Source organism: Hyla sarda, chromosome 2 (assembly GCF_029499605.1).
Source record: "Hyla sarda isolate aHylSar1 chromosome 2, aHylSar1.hap1, whole genome shotgun sequence".
NCBI classification, from domain to species: Eukaryota; Metazoa; Chordata; class Amphibia; order Anura; family Hylidae; genus Hyla; species Hyla sarda.
In genome coordinates this window covers 108,177,437-108,190,396 of record NC_079190.1, presented here as the reverse complement: position 1 = coordinate 108,190,396, position 12,960 = coordinate 108,177,437, and positions in this window count along the sequence as shown.

Below are 12,960 nucleotides of genomic sequence, written 5' to 3'. Positions count from 1 at the left end.
CTAATGACTATGCATGAGATATAATTAGTTAGATCCTAGCTATAACATCCATCTATAGCTGAAAACTTTATCAACACATGACATTGGATATTTGATTTATGTTTGACATTTGACTGACATGTATATATTTGATTATAAAATCTCTGACTGACACTTGAAAAAAAGTATGTATAATGACTGTAATGCTTCTACATACTGAAATTGATCTCACTGTTAACTTTTTATTTGATATAATACCACATATTATTTTCATTAGTTATACACTGGTTGTGGATTGGGTTGCCTGAGGCTTTCTGCCCAATGCCTTAGCTACTAGGGTCTATTGGTACTACACACATAGTTACATAGTTACATAGTTACATAGTTAGTACGGTCGAAAAAAGACATATGTCCATCAAGTTCAACCAGGGAATTAAGGGGTAGGGGTGTGGCGCGATATTGGGGAAGGGATGAGATTTTATATTTCTTCATAAGCATTAATCTTATTTTGTTCCAGGAATGTATCTAATCCTGTTTTAAAGCTGTTAATTGTTCCTGCTGTGACCAGTTCCTGAGGTAGACTGTTCCATAAATTCACAGTCCTCACGGTAAAGAAGGCGTGTCGCCCCTTGAGACTAAACTTTTTCTTCTCCAGACGGAGGGAGTGCCCCCTCGTCCTTTGGGGGTTTAACCTGGAACAGTTTTTCTCCATATTTTTTATATGGGCCATTAATATACTTATATACGTTTATCAATACACTTATCAATAGAACTCTGGATCTAGATTACAATAAAGCATACTGTTACCTTACTGGATACATGTATTTTTGAGTTAGCTACAGGAATTCCTTCTGGCCACAAAAGCATCCTGAACACGTAAAGACAAAAGAACATATTAGTTCATGACATTTGTGCATAACAGTGGTATGGACTGATAATAAACAGGTTACAGTCCCTAAGATTCATTTTCTTGTTTGCTTGTGAGATATATTCATATACCTATGAGTATATGTTATAAGTTATGTGTACTGGACTTGGAATGTACATTACTGAAGTTTATTTACTGAATTATGTGTACACTGAATTTTATGAATGTGAAGTCAGTTTTGATATCTGATGGGTATCTGTCTGATTAGGCGCTAGTGAAGGGTGGCGTTTATTGTTACTCCCAGAGGAACTGGGAGAGCACCTTTAAGAAAACACTATAAAACCTATAAGAAATATATATTACTAGCTGAGTACCCGGCGTTGCCCGGTTTTTCCTTCCTCATCCTTGTTGGGGAGGAAAATCAACAGAGGAGGAAGCTTTTGACTTCGTATCCCATCCCCATATATTGTTGTCATATCCCAACCCCATATCCCGTCCTCATACCCCGACCTCCTATCCAGTCCTCCGATCCCATCCTCCTATCCCGTCATCCTATCTCGACCTCCCATCCCGTCCTCATATCCCGACCTCCTATCCCGACCTCCTATCCCGTCCTCCTATCTCCACCTCCTATCTCCACCTCATATCTTGACCTCCTAACTCGACCTCCTATCCCACCCTCCTATCCCAACCTCCTATACCATCCTCCTATCCCCTCCTCCTATCTCGACCTCCTATCTCGACCTCCTATCTCCATCTCCTATCTCGACCTCCTATCCCGTCCTCTTATCCCGTCCTCATATCCCGACCTCCTAACTCGACCTCCTATCCCGACCTCCTATCCCATCCTCCTATCTCGCCCTCCTATCTTGACCTCCTATCCCGTCCTCATATCCAGACCTCCTAACCCGACCTCCTATCCCATCCTCCTATCTCCACCTCCTATCTTGTCCTCATATCTTGACCTCCTAACTCGACCTCCTATCCCACCCTCCTATCCCAACCTCCTATCCCATCCTCCTATCCCCTCCTCCTATGTCGACCTCTTATCCCGACCTCCTATCCCGTCCTCCTATCTCGACCTCCTATCCCGTCCTCATATCCCAACCTCCTATCCCGTCCTTCTATCTCCACCTCCTATCTCGACTTCCTATCCCCTCCTCCTATCCCATCCTCCTATCCTGTCCTCCTATCCCAACCTCCTATCCTGTCCTCATATCCCGACCTCCTATCCTGACCTCCTACTCCTTCCTTCTATCCCGACCCCTATTACGACCTCCTATCCCGTCCTCAAATCCCATCCTCATATCCCGACCTCCTAACTCGAGCTCCTATCCCGACCCGTAATATGTGCACCAGGTATTGAAATATCTCCAGCCGTACAGAAGTTATGTGAGAACATACATTTCCCATTGATTTTCATGAGACTTTAAACAAAAACACTGACCCTCACAAATGGGAGTGGTTAAGGGTTGAATTAACTATCCTATATTTTAAGTGGACATATAAGTAACATGTGGCCAGGTATTATCGAAATATCTCCAGCCGTTTGGAAGTTATGCAGTAACATATATTTCCCATAGAGTTGTATGGGACTTTAAACATAAACCCCGCCCCTAGCAAATGGGGGTGAGTAAGGGTTAAATTACCTATCCTATGTTTGATGTTGACATATAGGTAACATGTGTGCCAAGTTTGATGTTAATATCTTTAGCCGTTTGGACGTTTTTGAGGAACATACATACATACATACACACACACACACATTGAGTTTTATATATATAGATTATTTTTTTTTCTTTACTTCTGTACAGGAATTATGTACATCCGTACAGGGATTTTATACTTCTGTACAGTAAAATCATTTACATTATGGACATGTTATGTAACCAGACATTTTATTTGCTTGGAAAACAAAGGTTACATGCCAGCTGCACAACACTTGAGATATTCAGGTTACGTTTACCTGCTGTTGGAGTGCAAAACTTTGTGCACAAAAATATATTACCATTAGAACATTTGCATCAACGGTCATGTAAGGCTCTACAGTCCACCTACATTATGGAGTCCTGAATGAAAACACACCTATGCCAGGCACTAGGATCTCCTCAGGCAAGGAGTATCTCGGCCAAGGGCCTGGCACAAACTTACTAGGATCTCCTCAGGCAAGGAGTCTCTCGGCCAGGGGCCGGGCACAAACTTATGAAGGTGGTTATGTTGCAAACAGGAGAACTTCTTGGCATAGTCCTGCCAGGCACTTTATCTTGAACTTGTTGCAGAATTTATAAAAACCTGTAACAACAAGAGGGTACTAGTGTACCACACAATTAGTAAATGAAAAAAAATTCAGAACTTCTTTCATCCCAATCTCGCCTATCAGCATGCTTCCTACTTTGCAACACATAGTGAGGAGCATGAGGTTGGGCTTCCCTCATGGGGTTTATAATAGTGTTCCAAGAAACATTTGTGAGCTGGGACTGTGCCACTGATGGGTTCACGCTCACAATAACATTAATGGCAGTGGCTGAGGCCACTGGTACTACAGTTGGTGCCGGTTGGTTTGGCCTCACCTCCTTAGGTGGAGTAGGCCGCAGCATATCAGTTGTTACCTGCTGACTAGGCCACACCTCTGGCTCCGGAGTAGGCCTAGGCACATATGTTGGTGCCTGGTGGTTAGGCCTCACCTCCTCAGGGGTAGTAGGCCTGGGCACGTTCTCTGTTAAAGATGATGCTGAGCTGGACCTTGACATGTGCTTGGGATCCATGATGGGCACCTTGTACACTTCTTCTTCACAGGCTGTCTCTGGCAACCTCATCGGCCGAATGGGATCTGCGTCCCAGTCGTCTGATGGGAAGTATGTGAATGGTATCTGTGTTGGATTCTTGGGCCTAGTTATGGCTGCAGCCCATTCACCCAGCAGACTCTTTACTGGGGTGTACTCTACAATCTACCTTCGCTCTCGGGAGTGGTATCTTCTGGGCAGGTAGTCCCGCTGAATGGCCCTTCTATTGATTAATATGGTCCCTCCATGCTGGCAGTCCTGGAGGGTACCAAAGCCTCTCGCTTTGTCAAATTTTACAACTGTGGAATGTCGGCGCTCTAAGGGTGGCTCACCCTCTTGAGGATAGTCCAGCATGCGAATGTATAGAGCTTACAACTTTTTAGTGTCCCTCTGTTGCTCTGCCTGGACTTCATAAGGGAGGCATTTCGGACCATATCTCTCTCTATGCTGGGCCCTTAACTTTTCAATGATGCCTGTAATTTCAGCCTCCCTGTGGGCCCTTTCTGCCTCAGCTGTGGGGACCGGTGGATGGGACTTCCCTGGCTGGGGAAGGACGTGGTCCTGCATGTACTGTATGAGCGCAGGCTCCTTGAAGAACACCCACTGTGGAAGGGGGGGTGACCGTGGGCGTGCGATAACTGGTGCAGACTTCTGTGCTAGGGGTTCCCTGTCAGGGCTGGAGGAGGATAAAGGAGTAGAAAAAGGGGCTTCAGCCGGCGTACTTAAATCTGACTCCTCGTTTGCGATCTCTGCACAGGATCCCCAGGATTTGTGGTGAGGGGACAGTCTCACCGGTGATGCAGGTCCTGAAGTCTGCGGTGATTCCCCTTTCGGGGTGGCTGGCCACTCGTCAACCTCTGGAAGCTGGAGCAGGCTGCAAGCCTCCTCAGCCCCAAGGGACAACTACTGCAAGCAGTCAGCAAGTTCTTGGAAAAATTGCGCTGCGGCAACTTTTCGCTGCTCCGGCGCCATCTTGCTGCTCTCCTCACATGTTGCGGTGGGCTCTGCCATCTCCCTACACCTTGCTGCCATCTCCGGACTGTAGAGGTCTGGCCGTGTGGCTTCTTTTATATGAGGCTTCAACAAAATGGCCACCAGCCAGAAGGACGTCATCGGTGCAGCTCTGACTTCCTGTCCCCCGGCAAACACAAGCAGAAGATAACAGTTCCACTTCGGCATAGGAACAGCTACACAATGTCCACGCCCAGGGACGGACATTTTGGCATGCTTCTCGGGTTCTTCCTTAACCCTTTCCGGTACGGTCTGCAGCGGAGCACATAGCATGGCTTCGTTCCTAATTTTGCACATGGCCACAATACAGTATTCTTCCCTTCCCCCCTTACTTTTTCTTGCGCCCCGGCAAAGCACAATTTCAGCAACAATATCCTGTACACTTTTGGGCCAATTTCAATCGCTACTTGCAAAAATCCTGGACAGTATTCTATACACATTCTTGCATACGGGGAGGCACTTGAAATAACGATGTACACCTGTTTTTCGTTGCGGGTGTTCAGGGTAGCAAAGTTATTAAAGGCACACACCCGTATCCTGTTTGTAGGAAGCCAAAAGCTATGTGGTGATCTGGGGTGTTGCAACGGTGTAGCAGGGTCTGGTGGTGTTAACCCTGTGGGGTAAGGTGTTATTAACCCCTGATTTGTTGTGACGCCAGGATGTGTTGTTTTCTGTAGAAGGCCCTGCCGACAATCAACCCAAAAACAGCAGCCAATAAAGGAATGTCCACAGCAGGAATTGTGCAAATAACTGGAACTGTTATTTAAACTTCTTATGGAAGTCTTTACAGTTATGCAGTTTCTCTAGAGGCAACCGGGATGCAGGATAACTCACAGGCTTGCTGGGACCTGTAGTATTGAGATTTATGCAGGCCACTGTGCTACTAATTGTATGCTTGAGTTGAGTAGTAGTCACTAGAATTGTAGATAGAGGTTGATAACTCATGTTTTGAAGTGGCTGCAGGTTCTTTAGGCTTTAGCTTAGATGAGAAGAATTTAGTAGTATATGCTGAGATTGTGCTTCTTTAGTGTCTAGCAGGAAGAGAAGAGAGCAAATTTAGAGACTACAGCCCCTTATATACTAGGGAGGCTGGACTAAAGCCCATTGATTGCAAAGCATGTAGGTCCTGTACCCAGGGAAGACTGGGTACATCACATGACAGTAGATCACATGACCCAGGAAGGTCCTATACATTTTATACATTTGTACAACCTTTATACATACTGAACAATATACAGAAATATTATGTGCATATTTATATGATGCAGTAACTGATGAGCAAGGGGGGAAACCCTGCAGGAGAGCCCTATGGACTGCAGGGAGTCTTCCTGAGGGGACTTGGGAAGGGTACAGGACCATTTCCTGTACTGGGACACCACATTTTCATGGCTAGGCATCTGCAAAAATTACATCCCCAAGCACAATGCTAAGCGTTGGATGAAGTAGTGCATAGCAAACTTCCACTGGACTGGAATCGCAATCTTCATTTCAGCAGTCTGTTGGACAAGTCTGTCTGCATTATGACAATTGTAGGAGGAACAATGCTATGGTGCATTTGTTGGCCTAAGATCTGTACTTCCAGTGAAGGACATTCTTTTGGACAGCTGTATTCTTCCTACTTTGTGGGAACACCCTGAGGAAGGTCCTTTTCTGTTCCACAATGATTGTGCCCAAGTGCACAAAGAAAGGTCCATAAAGACATGGTTGGGTAAGTTTGACTGGCCCACACAGAACCCTAACCTCAACCTCACTAAACATCTTTAGGATGAATTAGAATGGATAATATTGCTGTTATCTTGGGCTATTCCTTGTGACAACTGCTTTTGACCTGTTCTTGCCTATGCCTGCTGATTTTGTATGGCACTTCTCTCCTAGTTTGTCCCTTGCTTTGTCCTGACCTTTTTTAATTTTGATTTTATATTCTGCTTCTCTCTAGGTCTTGACTCTTTAGCTTGTCCATGATTAACCTATTGCATTCTAATTTGGTACCTATATACTCATGTGTTGCTGACCTGGCCTGTCTAGGTTTCCTAAAACCCTGTGCACTTAGTGCTTTGTAGGGACTGTTGCCCAGTTGGGGGCCATCCTTTAGAGCAAATCGTTCAAGCAGGTAGGGATAGTAATTATTACGGTGAGATCAGATCTGCACTATTTTCTACTTTGAATGTGACACAGGGACAGGTACACACTACAGTGGGGATCAAAAGTTTGGGCAGCCCAGGTAAAAATTACAGAGTAGACATTCTTATAATATGTGAACAAAAGTTAGATTTTATTTCCATCATTTACACTTTCAAAATAACAGAAAGCAAAAAAATGGCATCTGCTAAAGTTTGGGCACCCTGCAGAGTTAATATCTTGTATTGCCTCTTTTAGCAAGTATCAAGCTTGTAAACGCTTTTCGTAGCCAGCCAAGAGTCTTGGCTTGTTTGAGGTATCTTTGCCCATTCTTCCTTACAAAAGTCTTCCAGTTCTTTGAGATTTCTTGGCTGTCTGTCACGCAATGCTCTTTTAAGGTCTATCCATAGATTTTTAATTATGTTGAGTTCAGGAGATTGTGAAGGCCATGGCAAAACCTTCAGTTTACACCTCTTGATGTAATCCCTCGTGGATTTTGAGGTGTGTTTAGGATCATTATTCATTTGTAGAAGCCATCCTTTCTTTAACTTCAGCTTTTTCACAGATGGCATCAAGTTAGCATCCAAAATTTGCTGAAATTTTATTGAATCCATTTTTCCTTCTACTCCTGAGATGTTCCCTGTCCCACTGGCTGCAATACAACCCCAAAGCATGATTGATCCACCCCCATGCTTAACAGTTGGACAGAGGTTCTTTTTATTAAATTCTGTTCCCCTTCTTCTCCAAACGTACCTTTGCTCATTCCGGCCCAAAAGTTCAATTTTAACCTCATCGCTCCACAGAACTTGTTTCTAAAATGCATCAGGCTTGTCTATATGTTCATTTGCAAAGTTCAAACGCTGATTTTTGTGGTGAAGACGTAGAAGAGGTTTTCTTCTGATGTCTTTTCCATGAAGACCATATTTGTACAAGTATCTCTTTATAGTGGAATAGTGTACCACAATTCCAGTGTCTGCCAGATCTTTATGGAGGGATTGTGCAGTCAAACGTGGGTTTTGACTTGTTTTTCTCACAATCCTGCGAGATGCTCTGTCTGATATTTTTCTTGGTCTTCCAGATCTTGCTTTAACTTCCACTGTTCCTGAGGACTGCCATTTCTTAGTTAAATTCCGAAAAGAGGATATTGACATCTGAAAACACTTTGCTATCTTCTTATAGCCTTCTCCAGCTTTGTGAGCGTCAACTATTTTCAGTTTCAGATTTCTAGACAACTGCTTAGAAGAACCCATGGTGCTGATTGTTGATGCAAGGTCAGATGAGTCTGGGCATTTAAAACCTTTGAGATTGACATCACCTGGTCTTCCCAGATGATGATTGAGAACAATCCATGACACTGGCAGGTCTCAGCTTTGCAAAGAGGGCAATGCATGCTATAAATTCTGCAGGGTGTCCAAACTTTTGCAGACGCCATATTTTTGTTTTCTGTTATTTTGAAAGTGTAAATGATGGAAATAAAATCTAACTTTTGTTGACATATTATAAGAATGTCTAATCTGTAATTTTATGCCTTTTGGAGATTTTTCCATCTTTCCTTGGCTTCTTTATGCACATTAATACACATTTTTACCTGGGGTGCCCACACTTTTGATCCCCACTGTATAACTATAAGAATGACCAATAATATCTCCATATAGTGATTGGGTCATATACTAGGTTTATACAAGAAATCTGCTAATCGCATCATTACACTGAAGGTGATACAGTATACAGCACTGTTCAGATGCAGTGACAGCCAGAATATATAACTTGTATATCTGGTGACTCACTTGAGATGTCTTATCTGATTCTAGATGTCCTCTTCCCATTTCTTTTTCATCTGGGTCAGACACCAGACACCGACCCAACCTCAAAAAATTATCAGACCCCACACTAGGCCTCACAATTAACAACATAACAGGCCATACCCCTAAATGAATAGATATACCAGTCTGATGTATTTTTTTCTATCTCACCTCAATCCTAAAAATGAAGGATTCACAGATAAAAGTCATAAATTAATTCCTTTGCTATTTACACAGTTGCACTAACATAAACTTTCGCAACTTACAGATGCACTCATTCACACCTTTGCCTCTTATGTAGAAACATTCCACACAGAGATTCTGGAACAGCAGCATCCTATTGATATCACTGGGATTCTGCTGCACTGCTCATGCTGCAAAATTTCCACACCAGATCCCGTTTTCCCCCGACAGTGGAGCACCGACAGAACATTCCAGGCTAGGACAGATCGGAAATGCGACAATGCATTTCCATGCGGATTCTGGAGAAAGAATAGACATGTCTATAGAAACATCTGAGGCAGAAATTTCACCTTGTGCACAGAGCAGAAGAATTCTATTAACTCATTAGGGATGTAGGGCGTACCTGTACGCCATGAGTCCGCTCCCGTTCTATAACGCGTCATAGCGGGTTGGGCCCGGCCTCTAACAACGGGTGGGACCTGTGGCTAATAGTTATTAACCCTTTAGACGCAGCGTTCAAAGTTGATCGCCGTGTCTAAAGTGAAACTAAAACGCTGCAGGTTAGCTCAGGGGGCTGTTCGGGACCGCCACCATGAAATCACGGCATCCCGAACAGCTGTAGGACAGCAGGAGGGTCCCCTACCTTCACCTTGCTGTCCGATCAACAAATGACTGCTCAGTGCCTGAGATCCAGGCATGAGCAGTCAAGCGGCAGAATCATCGATCAATGGTTTCCTATGAGAAACCATTGATCAATATAAAAGATCAGTGTGTGCAGTGTTATAGCCCCCTATGGGAGCTATAACATTGCAAAAAATAAGTGAATAAAGATCATTTAACCCCTTCCCTAATAAAAGTTTGAATCACCCCCCTTTTCCCATTAAAAAAAAAAAATTGTGTAAATAAAAATAAATATATGTGGTATCGAATTATGTCCGAATTATAAAAATATATTGTAAATTAAACCGCATGGTCAATGGCGTATGCGCAAAAAAAATTCCAAAGTCCAAAATAAGAGTATTTTTGGTGACTTTTTATATCATGAAAAAATGAATAAAAGCGATCAAAAAGTCAGATCAATACAAAAATAGTAACACTAAAAACTTCAGATCACGTCGCAAAAAATAAGCCCTCATACCGTCCCGTAGTCAGAAAAATTAAAAATGTATAGGGGTTTGAAGATGACAATTTTAAATTTAAAATACATTTTCCTGCATGTAGTTATGATTTTTTCCAGAAGTACGACAATATCCAATCTACATAAGTAGGGTATCATTTTAATCGTATGGACCTACAGAATAAAGATAAAGTGTCATTTTTACCAAAAAATTTACTGAGTAGAAATGGAATCCCCCAAAATTCACAAAATGGCATTTTTTCGCCATAGGTTTTTGGATAAAATGACTTTGTCATTACAAAGTAGAATTGGTGGTGCAAAAAATAAGCCACCGTATGGATTTTTAGGTGCAAAATTGAAAGGGTTATAATTTTTAAAAGGTAAGGAGGAAAAAACGGAAGTGCAAAAACGGAAAAACGCTCAGTCCTAAAGGGGTTAATATTAGTGGGACTCTGATACTGCAGAATTCTAATGCTTAATTCCGCACAGAAATTTCATTGTGTGCACACAGCCTAATACATACCTTTACTGGTGCACTCATTCACACTCAACTTACGGATTCACTCTTACATACCTTTGCCACTCAGGTCAGGTTCACATTGCAATTATGGTGTCACAGGTATCTGTCTGCATCTCACCAACAATAGGATGCTGATGTATACCCATTTATTTCAAAAGTCTGATATCTGCTGGTATGTGCTAAATAATATTGCTGAATTCTGGCCTTACATAGACACACTCAAAAGTCCCTTCACGACTTATACAGTCATGCTCACACTCACCTTTGCTGCGTGGAAACACTGTTATGCACTCTTTCCCCAGACATATATTGTCATATATACTGTGTGTAGTAGCCACTAGGGGAGATGAAGAGGGTTATGTTTGGAGTAGTAGTCCTCAATATACATGTCATATGGCAGAGTGGCATACTAACCCAATGTTCCTCTGTGACCCGTAAAACTGTTTCCGCATACAAAGTGCAGAAATTAGACCTGTAGCCACTAGGATTCCGTTAATCAACCTGTAAAACATTACTGAGCTCCTTGTGAAAATCCAAGGATAGGGAATAAGATGTCTATGGGTGGAGAACCCCTTTAAGGTCAAATTCTAATGTTTATTCTAAAGCCTCCGTGTGTTAGAACAATCAGCATTTCATGACTCACAAGTATTGAAGTGAAGTCCAGAATACATTTTTAAGATGCCTAAAAAAATGGCAGTGTATGATCACCACAAAAAAAACAAAAAAAAAAAACATAGTGCTCCCTCTAGAGTTATTCATGAAAGTCTCCTAGAGAGTTATTTATGAAAGGGAAGCTCTAGTTAATTTCGGCAATTTTCCTTTCTCTGTGAAGCAGGGATTTATTTTGGACCAGGTTTTGCAGTCAGTATATTTTAGTAAACTCCAATACGCCTAGAAATCCTTGGGTAAAACATCATGGTGATTAATGATGGGGAGAGAAGATATACAACTTCTACATAAGACAATGATTTCCAAATATTGGCTCGTTCAAAGTCAGCGTACCACATAAAAAGGAATGCTATCATATTTTATTCTAATTAATTTGCCCTAGTCAGTGATCTATAGAAAACAGCTGTTTTCTTCCAGCAGTATGTATATAGAAAAGCTCCCTCTATATGCTGATACTAATTCATGTATAATATTCACTTACTTGCAAGTATCTTATGAAACCATCCAAATTGACCAAAAAAAGAGGTTTAAAGGGGTACTCTGGTGGAAAAGAAATATTTTCAGATCAACCGATGCCGAAAAATTCAACAGATTTGTATATTAGTTCTATATAAAAATTAAAATATTTCCTGTACAATATTTCTATCAGCTGCTGTATACTACAGAGGAAGTTGAGTTGTTCTTTCCAGTCTGACCACAGTGCTCTCTGCAGACACTCTTTTTTATTATAAAAGTACAAAACACAAAACAAGTTCATTTCACTGTAACAAAATTAACAAAACTGAACATAAAAACAAACTATCCGTCTCAAAATAACAACTTAAACCTTCCTAACCGGCCAGCCCAGATAAACCAAAAATAAATGAATAAATAAATCATTACCTACTATAGTCCAACACACACACACACACACATACCTAATGAACATAAATAAAGTTTTCCTCGCTTGGATCAAAAACTAAAAATATCCAAACTAGGAAACATAACCACACTCCCACCCCCCCCCCCCCCTAAAAACAAAAATATGGCTAGCTGCCTTAACAAAAATAATATAATACTATAGTAACTGAAAACTGGTCCGACTGCCTTTCTCTCAAAATAATTATGACATTATATAAATAATAATAAAAATAAAATAAAATAAAAAAAAATAAAAAATGTAAATAAAAATACAAAAAAAAATTCCCACTATACATAAAACCATACAGAATATACATACCAAAAAAAAAAAAAATACATTTATAACACAGAAAAACAACCTATACTAAACTATCCCACCACCCCCTCTGGACATGGGTCAGAGTCCATAGGTCACAGTTTTTGTCCACAACTGACCCATACCAGACCCCCAAAATAGTACCCACTGCAACAGTCCAGTCCTGGGTACACACCACCACCACCCCCCCCCCAAAAAAAGAAACCCCACCCAACCTAAAATACACCCCTACCCACCTAATGTAAACAGAACAATATATACAAAACAATATATACATAGTCTACAACAAAGCAATATTAACAGTACAATACACCAAAACCACAAGGCCCAAGTTTGGTTGCCTGCAAGCCCTTTACAATCCATCCATAGAAAACAAAACAAAAGGCTAAGGTGACATGCATAGCCCCCCACCAGGAAGAAGGATGGCAATCCTGATAAAATTAAATTTAAATTCCTCTCCCTATCAACCTCTAACCCTATCACTATCCCTTCATGAAACTGACCCTATACTCACCCTAAGATATATACACTATCCCTGGCCAAAATAAGGTACTTCACCTTAAGGGCCTAGTACCTAGGGCACATCAAAAGAAAAACCTCTCCATAGGAGAGAAGCCCTACTGGTACCAAGACTGCCATACTCCAAAGACCTGATCTTCCCGAGGTCACCAGTGATGTTCCTACAGACCTCCAC